We start from the raw sequence: 12,395 nt of genomic DNA on the forward strand, positions 1-12,395 counted from the left end.
TCCCCCTCATTCTCTTCTATTTCCGTTGCTAGGGAAGGTGGGAATTAGGACTGTTTTTTTTTTTTTAAACCACTTGATTGCAGTATGATTGACATACAAACAGAGGTATATATTTAATGTACACAAAAGTTTTCTCCTTCCCTCTTTGTTGTTTATTTATTATTATTATTACTATTATTATTATTATTATTTGTATGTGGTAAAAACATTTCACATAAGATCTACCCTCTTGGCAAATTTTTAAGTATCCAACACAGTATTGTTAACTTTAGGCACTATGCTGTCCAAGGACATATTTATAGATCTAAAGGACATATTTATCTTTCATAACTGAAATTTACTACCCTTTGACTAATATTTCCCCATTCCCCACTTCCCACAGCCTCTGGCCAAAGCCATTTCACTCTCTGCTCCTGAGTTTGACTATTTTAGATTGCTCATATAAGTTGTATCATGTAATATTTGTCCTTCTGTGCCTGCTTTAATTCACTTAGCACGATGTCCTTCAAGTTCATTCCTATTGTCACAAATGGCAGGGCTTCCTTCTTTTAAAAAGCTAAATAATATTCCACTGTATGTATATACCACATTTTCTTTCTCCATGCATCTATTGATAGATAGATAGCAAGAAATGTTCTAGGCTTTTATCTAGAAAATGAAGTAATAATAGAAAGAAATTGACCTAGGAATTCCCCAACATGGACTGGCCAAATGCGATAGCAGAGTCAGCAGGGGGGCTACACTGGAGCAAAGTCTGCAAATCAGGAAACTCTGAATGATAACAGATACCCTCGTGCTTAGCTCCACAAAGCAAAAGTAGCATGGATGCTAAGAAGGATGGTGGCAAGGCTGCTTGCAGGGCCTGCTATGTTGGCCTAGTCCATCTGTAAGGTCCATCAAGCTCCTTGGGCTCAAGCACTGAGGTTTAGTGAGGTTTATTGCTCAAGCTAGCTGAAATCTGGATCCAGTCCCCCACGCCCCTAAGCACTCTCTGACAGTGCATGCCAACATTCAGTAAATATGCGCTGGGCATTGTATCAGACCTACGGAGGTTAGAAACATGAATTAGACATAGTTCCTGTGCTCAAAGAGTCTATGAGTTAATAGGATAAATAGAATCCAGTCAAGGAGGTATAATACAAAGCAGAATTAAGTGCCGTAAGAAATACATACAACTACAGCAACTGGAGACAATATAAATAGTATCAGTCCTTGTGTCAGAGAAGAAAAGCACCAGATGGACACCAGGAATGTTGATTAATTCAGGGCTGCTGGGAGGAGAAAGCTTGAAAGGAGGTAGGAGGAGATATAGTCATAATGAGTCAGAATGGTAGTTTGGGGAGGATAATGACAAACTCTAAATTTTTAGCCAAAATGTGATTGTATTCATTCCAGAGAACAATGGATGTTTTCAAGCAGGAAGAGTGCTTTTGACAAAGAAGGCAGGAAGGGGTCTGCAGTAAGGATTGAAAGTAGATCAACTTGAATGAGAAAGGACATTAAGGAGGCCAGAAACTATGGAGGCTGAGAACTCCAGCCAGGAGGTATTTAGAGAACATTTTCTTTAGAAGAAGGAAGGGAAAGAAACAAACAGACTACTACATCTCAAATGTCAAGAGGAGAAATTTCAAGAAAGAAAAAGTGGAAATTTTGCAGAGAGAATTAATTTGTTATAATTAATACATTACATAATTATTAATATAACAATATATTATATTAATATAATTACATAAACATTTATCAAATGTTTACCTGCTAAACGTGGAACAGAAGACCAGCAAGAAAGTCTACGCTGGGGGAGCTTACATTTCATTAAAAGGAAGCAAAGTAAACAAGTTCAACAAAATAGTTATGCATTGTGATAAGTACCATAAAGAAATAAACAGGATGAAGCAAGGAGAAAGTAGAGAGAGGAAGAAATCTTTATGGGGCTTCCAGGTTAAGACCTCTTAAAGAAGTGACACTTGAACTGAGGATGTTCAGCTATTGTAGAGCAGAAAGGAGAGTGTTCTAAGCAGAAAGAACAAGTGCAAAAGTGTGGGTCATTAGAAAGGGCCATTCGAGGAACAGAGAGGAGGTGTGGCCAGAGCATACCGAACAGGCAGAATCATGGCATGTAATGAAGTCAGTGGTCCAGCAGAGAGAAGATATGACTTGGCCTTGGGTTGGTTACAGAGAAGACAAAGAAAGGGCCATATCTGGAATTAGAATCAATAGAGTTTTTTGAGAGATTAGCTATGGAAGATGAAAGGAAGGGGTAATCAAAGATGACTCTTAGCTTCTCTGCCTGAGTAACCAGAAGGATACTGATACCATTTATTTTGATGTGAAAGAGTGGGAGACAGATACATTAGAGGGAGAAGGAGCTCAATTTTAGATATGTCAAGTTTAAGATACCTAGGTGAATAGTATTTGGATTGTCATAGAATGGGTTTGGGCAATAAGGAGGCCATTGGTTTCTAGTCAGAGATGTGGTCCATGGTAGTTCTGGGGTCACATCCTTATAGCCACTTCCATTCCAGCTCCAACAGAAAGTCTCTGTGAAGGATCTGATTGGTGTAACTTGGGCCCAGTGCCCAAGAGAAAATAGACTCCTAAGATTGGATCCTACCTATTATATTCCCATTCTTGTGACTGGTGGGCAGTGGGGGCCAGAGAAGATATATAGGAACCATTGCCAGAAAGAAAGTGGAAGGGTATGCCATACAGACAACGAAAATAACAAGCAAAGGCAGAAGAGTTGGCCCTGCTCCTACCCATATGGCACCTTTTTTTTCTGATATCTTCTCCACTAAAACATTACAACTATTTGTCATTATGCTGCATTAGAGACAAAAGCCACACTGCAAAATGGTAGCTGTATATAGGCATCTTTACCAAAACAGGCTGACTTTGATGATACAACCACCTGGCCTACCCTAAAGTGATTCCTTCTCAGAGGCAGGAAGGCCAAATAGTAATTTGCCTACTTGATCTAAGTGTTTGTTCATTTTTTCATTAAATAAGTCTATCTCAGGGACTTAATATGTGTCAGGAGATGTGGGGTATATGTAGATGTATAAGAGAAGGCTTTAATCCTGTGGGGAAGACTAGACATGAACACAAACAGTAATACAGAAAAGAAGGGGTAAGTGCCATTTGAAACAAAGTAATCTCTGGAAACCTAGCTGTGGGAATTTAAGGGGGAGGTAGTGGTACTTATGTAAAGGAAAAGAAAGGTGAGAGAAGAGGCTTTGATGAAGTATGGAGACAGGAAGGACAAGGTAGGATTGGAGAATGGTCAAAATATCTGTTGAACTGGATTCCAAATTTCTATTACAAAGCAGTAGGATTGGGGGCTGAAAGGTAGGTTGGGGCCAGATGATAGAAGGCTCTGAATGCCCGACTTGGAGCACTAGGTTTTCTCCGACTCCTCTCAGTGTTTGAGCGGAAGAATGATAGGATCCAAGCAGTGCCTTCGGAAGGTCGAGTTGGCGAGGAGTTGGGGAAGCACGAGAGGTGGGGTGACAGGGCGGTGTCAGGAGGTCACTGCACCCTCCATACATGAGTGATAGAACCCAGCTAGGGAGACAGTCGCACTAGAAAAGAAAAGAGGAGTAGAAAAGAGGGTATGAAGAAATGTTTGACTGGACTGGAGAATGGTAGGTAGGGAAGGGTAGGGTAGGGAAGGGTTCCATTAGGGTGGAAGGAAAAAAGAAAGTTGTGCAAAGTGACTGAGGTTTTTGGCTCAGTGAAAAGGAAGAAGGCAGTTTTGCTACAGAGACAGGAGGGTCTGGAGGTTTGGGGAAGATATGGCTAGTTGACCTTAGACATAGTTTATTAAGCCTGAGTCACCAGGAGGACAGACTGGAGTAGATTTTCAGTAGTGTGTTTGGCATGTAGAACTGGACCCAGAAAAGCCATTGGCCAAGAGACAAACTATTGGATGTCATTAGCTGACAGATGTGATAGCAGAAGAGGTTCCCGGAAAGTGTTAGAACCTTGAGAATGACATTTAGGAATCAGGTAGAGACAGGAGGCAAAGTGAAGTCTGAAGAGAGGCCAGGAGTAAAAGAGAAAATGTGGTTGTGATGGAAACCAGAGAATGACCAGCCATGTCGTACTGATCAACCTGATGTCAGAGACACAGTTACCTTGTGGCAAGTTGAAAACACATCTTCTGTCCTTCCTCAACTCCCCAGGCCCATCCTTAGCCTGAGTAGAGATTTGCACACAAAATGTGCTACCAGTTAAGCAAGATTTGGCACTCTGGCTTGGAAGTGCCTTTGTCACATGAGTTAGAGCAACAGAAAGGGCAGGCCTTGACCCCACAGGTCGGGGCTGGACTGCTGTGGGGCTTCCTTCCCGACTTGATTCAGGAATGGAGTGGGAGCTGGAGGAAATGGAGCCAGGGAACTTGAGATTCAAAGAAGGGAAGTTCATGCAGGGGCAGATTGGAAGGGTGGATTATTTAGGGAAAATGACGATTTTCGTGGCAGGGGAATTAGAAAATTGCATCAAGCAGCCATTTCTCTCTCTCTCTCTCTCTCTCTCTCTCTCTCACTAGAAGGGAAAGAATTGGAAATAAAAATTAAAAGGGGAATTAAGATATGAAAATGATGATGTTGTCAGATATTTAGTAAATTTCATTTTCTCATTCAGAAACTTGCACGTTAAATTATACGTGAATTGCCTGCTTTAAAAAGTAACTGAAAGTCACTTATTTCTGAGAAAATAATGTGCCCTGAACCTAGAAAGTGTGGAAATACAAAAACAAAAAACAAAAAACAGTAAGTTTCCTCTAACCCCTAATCCAGAGAAACTTCTTTTAAATGTTGGTGTGTGCCATTTCATCTGGAATTGAACAACTAGGCAATTTCCAATCTTTTACTACCATAAACAGTATTATGATGAATATCCTTATACATTCACTTTTGAATACTTGTTCTAATATTTTCTTACCATAAATCCCTTTAAGCAGGGTTGTTGGGTAAAAGGAGAGGCACACTTTTCAAAGCTTTTGATAAATACCACCAAATTACTATTCAGATAATGATACACATTTGAACTTCCACCAGCGATGTAGCAGAGTATCTATTTCCCTACATGTTCTCATCAAATTTTTTGTATTAATTTGTATTCTGCTACATGCATAGCTAGGTTGAAGTTTTTCCCAAATATTATTGACCATAGGTATTTCTTCCTTTGTGAGTTGTTTATCTATGTCTTTTGGGTATGTTCATCCTTTTTTTTTTTTTTTTTTTTTACTTTTTAAGAGTTTTCTATTTAGTAAGAATATTCATTCTTTATCTATCACATACATAGCAAATGTTTTATTCACAATTTTCTATCTTCCGGTGTTTGAATTAATTTTATGGTTTTTTAGATTTATAGAAATATTTAAAAATTTTAAATGTATATAGTAAAATATGTTGCTATTTATAGTTTCTGTTGTGCATGTTATGGGGAAGTCTTCCCCACCTATATTTTCTTATAGTTTTTTAGTTGTGTATGTATGTATATAGGTATAAGTGTGTGTTTCATATATAACATTTTGATCCATGCAGGTTTTACTTTTGTATTTTGTCTTTTTGTATTTGAATAGTTAATCAGTTATCCTGGAATAGCATTTCAAAAACCTTGTTCTGAGGACTTCTGTTCAGGGAGATGCAAATTGGTGCTGTGAAAAATGGGTCTTTAAGGACAATGCTTCTTTTAGGAATTGATAATAATTGTTAGCAATCTAATAAGGAATCCTGATTAACTTCAATTCAGTGCTTTATAAATGCGTTTGAATACTCTCTTTGCACTCAACTATTAAATTCAAGCAAGTGTTCATTGCATGTCTGCTATTAGAATTATAGAGATTTAAAGGTGAGTGGGAGAAAATCCTTATCCTCAACAAGCTTAAACCACAAGGGAATTATAGTCTAATAGAGACTGTTTTAAAAGACAGAATATGATACTTCCTGCTAGAAGTGGATAAAGTCTTTAGGGCTCATCAACTAAACATGTATGGGTTGGGGACGTATAGGCAAGAGTCCCAGAGGCTGGCAGATGATGCCATGTTCAGTCTGGACTAGCTCAGCTTGGACTAACAGTGGCACACCCAACTGGGGGCAATGAAACATATAGAATAAGAGTTTAGGTGAAGAGAACAGATTCGGAATTAGGGTAGATTAATACTACAAGGTAGGAGAGCAGAGAGGCACAGCATGAGTCCTGGCGTCTGGCAACATTTAAGGAGCAGGAGCAGGGAACAGCAAGAAGAGCTAGGAAAGCAAAAGATGATCACGTCAGAGAGGAAGAAGGGAATCTTGAATAAATTTAGAAGTCCTTGGAGTAGGTTTGTTTCACAGGATCGTTCTGAGATATTTTATTAAAAATGAATTGGTAATTTCCTGGATGAGAAGCTTGGGACTGAGGGTCAAGTGATGTGCTCAGGGGACCATCATGAATCAGCAGCTACATGTCAGTTCACCACAAATGAAATGTCAATGGAAATGCAAAGGCTGAGAAGGGAAAGAAGACTGAAATTCTACAAATTACATATCAGAACTACATCCTTTAAACATGCAAAGTGTTTTTTAAAATTCAGAGTTTAAAATGCATGGCTGTAATTTCAAAATCATTGTGACTACATATAAAATTGCTCTTTCTGCTTTGAGAATGGAGAAGAAAGACTTGTGGCAAAAGGAATGGGTGGTGGTGAGAACTGAGTGAACTGGGGCTATCAGAGGTTAGTGGCCAACTCTCTAGTTTTGAAGGGTGGTGAGTGGTGAGAGGAGATTACCAATAATGAGTAAAACCACAAGAAACTCCAGAAAGAGTTGACAGAATCTCAGAATATGAGGGTTTGTAAGAAATGTTTGGTAAACCATAGGCAGAGGTGCCCCAGATTCTGATGTAGGAATTGAATATTCCAAATTGGGTCACAAATAAAAATCCCTTTAAACTGTTCTTGTGGCTTCCATAAGGGCATCTTCTCTGGTATGCCTTCTTTCTCTCTGATTGCTTGTTCTTTGACTCCTCTTTCTCACCCATTCCTTAAATTTCATGTTCAGAAACATGGTTCAATGATTCCAAATCTCAACTCTATCTTCTTTGCTTAAACTATTCTCAGAAGATATTTTCACCTTATCTCCATTCATTGTCTCTTCTTTGCCCATAAACAAAACCAACCTCCTCAGCCCTCTACTGCCAGCTATTACTATCTGTGGAAGTGTTCCCTGAGGGTGTGGGAGCTCAGGTGGGGCCAGTATTTGGGAATGATGCTGGTACTGGCAAAAGTTATGGGGGTGACACCTCGGTTAAGCCACCATGTCCAAGGTCTCATGCTCATTCAGCCTCCCTTGCCCAAGCGCTGGATGACTTTTAGTGACTCCAAAGATGATCCCTCATAGGTCACCACTTTAATTTTTGAAATGAGCTCCTCAGCTTTATCAAGGAATAGTTAATATTGTAATTAACATTATAATGATTGCTTACTATGATCACTGATTGCTCACTATGTGCTAGTTACTGCTGTAAAAACTTCATATATATATCAATGGATTTAATCATTATTAACTCCTCTTTAAAGAGGGGAAAATGGGGCACCTGGCTGGCTCAGTCAGTGGGGCGTGCAACTCTTGATCTCAAGGTTCGAGCCCCATGTTGGGTGTAGAGATTACTTAAAAATAAAGTCCTTAAAAAATAAAAATAAAAAATATGTAAATAAAGATGGGGAAACTAAGGTGAAAGGAGGTGAATGATTTGCCCAACTGGTAGGTGGAGGATCCAGGATTCAACCCAAGCCATGTAACTCCTGACATAGCATAAAGAAAACCTGGGCAGAAAGGGAGTAATACAATATTCAGAACAGACAAATGGTTCTAGCAAGTACTAGGAGATGGCGTTGGGTATAAAGCAAAAGAGATGGATACAGTGAGGCAGGTATGGGCAAGAAAACAGACTTCCATCTGCTGGAAAATGACACCATCGCTTTGACTCAATCATTCTGCCAGACTAGTTCCCTCCTCCCTCCCTTACATGCTGTCCTTGCTTCCTGTTAGTCTCCTCCCAGAATGCCCTTTCTGTCCAGTTTCCCTGTCCACACCCTGTCCAGCCCAGGAAAATCCCCTCTGTCTTCATTACACTCACTTTCCGTGACCACCCATCATCCTTACATGTGTTTCATGACTCACTTAAATACATAACCTCACACTGCCTTATGTTGTTACTTAGCAGTTTCAGGTGTTTCCAGCTTATTCCTCCAAAATCAGTGAAGGCTCCTCTAAGTCAGGGACCATGTCTTAGTATGGTCTTTCATCAGTGTCCCTTCCCATTCTCCACCATCCCCTCCCCAAGCTGTCCACATACAAGGCATTCAATGAATACTTGTTTACTCAAATCCCATTATTGTGGGAAACCTTCTAAGTGACCTTTGTATGAGTAAGTTCTCAATCTTTAACTTTCTATTTGTATGTGGCACGCAATAGAGATCCATTGTTTGAAATTACATCCAGAACTTCTGTTTACTGAGTATGGTTTGAGTTATTTTGTGCAGATAAGAAAAAGAGAGAGAGAGAGAGAGAGAGAGAGAGAGAGAGAGAGAGAGAGAGAGACTGCTTCCGGAAAACATTTTTTATAACATTATTATTGGCGACTCATGCTGTCATGGAACTGCTTCTTTATTTTGGCTGAACTTTGAACACAGATTTACATTCTCCAAGTTTCCTTTGGAGTCAACTTTACTCTCATGCAAACTTCCAAAGGTTGCCAGCTACATCTCTCAATGTGAAGCAGAAAGAGCCATGTGTACAGAAAAATGATCTAGCTAAAAGTCCAAAGTCTGTGTTTATTTTACTGCTTTTAGTTAAAATGTGCAAGTCTAGAATTTCCAAATGTTCACCATATGTGTAAGCCCAAGCAAATCAAACAATTTTCAATTATAATTGGGTAATAATATGGTCTACCTTCTGTCTTACTATTTGAGCTTGCAATGTGAGCAGAAGACAAATATCAGTTCTCAGTTCTCATTTCTCAGGCCACAGAGTACCCAGAGTTCTGCACATGCCAATAATTGCCCCATATTCCCAATGTCTTTGAAACCCATCATGGAGTTTTCTTTTTAGTGGTGATAAATTCTCATATTCCAATCCTGTAAAGTTAGTCAGCTTTCTTGCATTTAAATTCACTCTTCTAATTCGATTTCAAATTGTAAGTAAATAAACTATTTTTAACATTCCTTTGTATCTTCTACAATGCCTAATTCCAATGCTTTGAAAACAACATAAAAAATTTAATTGACTCGTGAACAAGTCAACAAAAGCTTACGTGGCTTTTTCCATCAGAGATTGTAGGTATTTTTTGGTATTCTGTACCCAGAGAATGTGACCATCCTTCATAAATTTTACTTTTAAATATTTATCCTATATTTAGTTAGAAGGTTACCTAGACTTAAAAAAATAGTTAATAGGGGCTCCTGGGTGGCTCAATTCGTTGAGTGCCCAACTCTTGATTTTGGCTCAGGTCATGATCCTAGAGTTGTAGGATCGAGCCCCGCATCGTGCTCTGTGCTGAGCAAGGAGCCTGCTTGAGATTCTCTCTCTCCCTCTCTCTCTCTGCCCCTCTCCCCCACTCATGCTCTCTCTCTCTTTAAAAAAATAAATAAAATAAAATAAAATAAAATAAAATAAAATAAAATAAAAAATAAGGTAATTGAGAGTAGAAGGTACTAAGGTACTTCTGTATATGTTTGATTTTTTAAATGTATTTGTTAAATTACTGAACTACTCATTAACTTTTGTCCCAGGCCTAGTCCCATCTAAGACTGTTCTCTTTACATTCTCCAAGTTTCCTTTGGAGACAACTGTTCTCTTTAAACCAGTGCAAAGCCAGCTGGACATTTTATAAAGAGCACCCTTACTGACAACTTGTTTACAAATATGCTATTACTTCCACCCATGTCTGATAGCTAAGTCCCTAGTGGTTAGCAACACAGACAGTGATCTCGAAGACTGTTCACATAAAGAAGCTAGGACCTACTGATCCCTGCTGCCCAGATTAATGTACCCGGGTTCCTTCATCTCCCAAGGGTACCGGTAGTCATTGGGACTGTTCCATGCTGTGTATACCAGCCAGCAGGCTGAGCCCTACTCCATTCCTCTCTATTTTGTTTTTTCTTTCTCTCCTCTTCTCCTTTCTGCTCTCTCCTCCCGTCTCTTCCCTTCCCCTTTCTTTTTTCCCTTCCCTACCCCTCTTTCTTTCTCTTTCTTCTTTGTTTCATTCAGTATTTATTAACAAATTTTCTATTATTTATGGGGCCCTGTGTCAAGCAATGGGGACACTGTGTTAGAGTTTATGGTTGAATAGAGAAGTGAATATTAATAAAATTATCACAAATAGTGAGTTCTATGAAGGTAAAGAACAGAGAGATATGACAGCAGGTTCCAGACACCTGGTCTGATCTGGAGTGTTGAGAACATGGGCCTAATTTTACACTTAGATCTCAGAGACAAGTTGTATTTGTTAATTTATTACCCTTTTTCTCTTCTTTGTTTCACTTCTGAGAGATAAATTCTCCCCTTGTGCCAACTACTGGCACCTAGGGCCCAATGTAACGTTGTTGTTGTTGGTTGTTTTTGGTTTTTTTTTTAACCTTCTCTCTTGTTATGCTAGAATTTGCCCAATAATCAATAAATATATCCTGAAATTAGGGTTTGGACATGTACTTGATACTTAACAAGTGTAAAAATGGTATCAATGCAAAACGGACCTTGCTTCTCCCCCATATACTGGTAGCCCCGTGACATATGTCCTCCCCTGCCCTTCTTTCCCTCCTAGTTGCCTCAAATTGTACACCTCCTTGGTCCCCATCACTTGGTTTGGCACTGGCCTCCTCTGCCACACCCCAGGCTGGCCTTGACTCTGTAGGCTTCCTCACCCCTCTTTCTTCTTCCTGTTAATTTGTCCCCAAACATCTCCTTCGTGAAACACATCAAAAATCTTATTAAAGAAAGTTTCCATTGTTGCCAATGTACTTACTATTTTCTCTCTGAGGCAGAAAAGTGTATTTTATTCATATTTTTAACAGCAAAAGATGACCCAAGTCATTTTCTTTGATAAGCCTTAATGCTAGCAAAGATGTAGGAAAAATAGAAATTCTAATGCAATGTGACTGACCCTGTACATTTTGGGGGATTTATTGTCAGTATCCTACCAAATATTTCAAATGTGCATGCTCCTTGACCCAGAAGATCCTTCTGAGACATGCTTCTCTAAGCTATATAAAGATGTACGTAGAAGAATGTTCATTGCTTCTATTATAATAACAATTTTAAACAACCAAAGGGGATTGAAGAAATAAACAATGGTTCAATCACATACAGGGATACTTGCTGCCAATTTAATCAATGAGATAAAGCTGTTTGGACTAACTTGGAAAGGTGTTCATGATATATTGTTAAGTGGAAAAAAATCAAGGTATAGGACAATATAGTAATATGATCCTATTCTTGAAAACGTAATCATAAACAGCAATCACCTCTGGGTAGTGGGATATCCCGGAACATTCATTTACTGACGCATCGCCACTGCAATGCTTCAGCTTTAACAGGTCAGCATGTTTTATTTTGTTAAATAAGTAATCATGGCTATATAATACTTTTATATACTAATTTACAGTGGGTTTTCCCTCCTCCTACTCCCTTCCCTTTACTTGAGCAGTTTCTGTCTGTTCTCTCAAGGAATGTAACAGAACATAAAAATAGCCTTTCCAGTCTTTCTGGCTTTCGTGTTCCAAAAGCATAAGCCCTTAGGGGAAGAGAATTTATTACATGTGTAAACAAAATGTTTTATTCAGCAGTGAGGGGAAGGCAGGGTGTCCTCCAGACTAGGGAAAGACACCACCTGAATTCAGTGATGGGGGAAAGAGAGTGTGAGAAGCCATCAGAAGGAGGAGGAGATCTTTGAGTTACTAGAGCAGAAATAACCCACACACTGTTCTCAGGAGCTGGTGGAAAGGGCAAGGGACAGGGGTGGGAATAGGTAAGATTCCAGAACCTAAATGTCTGTATCTAAGCCAGAAGTTATATTACAACTCAGATACGCTCGTGTCCTGGAGCGAAATGACCCACTTGGCAGGACAGCTGTTACTCAGTCTCCTGCTGTCCACCAGGAGTGAGGGCCCAGCATTGCCAGACCTTCCAGTTGTTCAAATCCAAAGTTTAAGTTACAAACACTTACTTTTTAACTGGCTCAGTTCCACAGGACACATTAAATGTACGTGTCAGTCCATTTGGGCTGCTGTAACAAAAATGTCATAGGCTGGCTGGTTTATAAACAACACAAATTTATTTCTCACAGTTCTAGAGGCTGGGAAGTCCAAGATCAAGGCTCTGGAAAATGCGGTGTCTGGTGAAGACCTGTTTCCT

Source organism: Acinonyx jubatus, chromosome B3, assembly GCF_027475565.1.
Source record: "Acinonyx jubatus isolate Ajub_Pintada_27869175 chromosome B3, VMU_Ajub_asm_v1.0, whole genome shotgun sequence".
In the NCBI taxonomy this organism is placed as follows: domain Eukaryota; kingdom Metazoa; phylum Chordata; class Mammalia; order Carnivora; family Felidae; genus Acinonyx; species Acinonyx jubatus.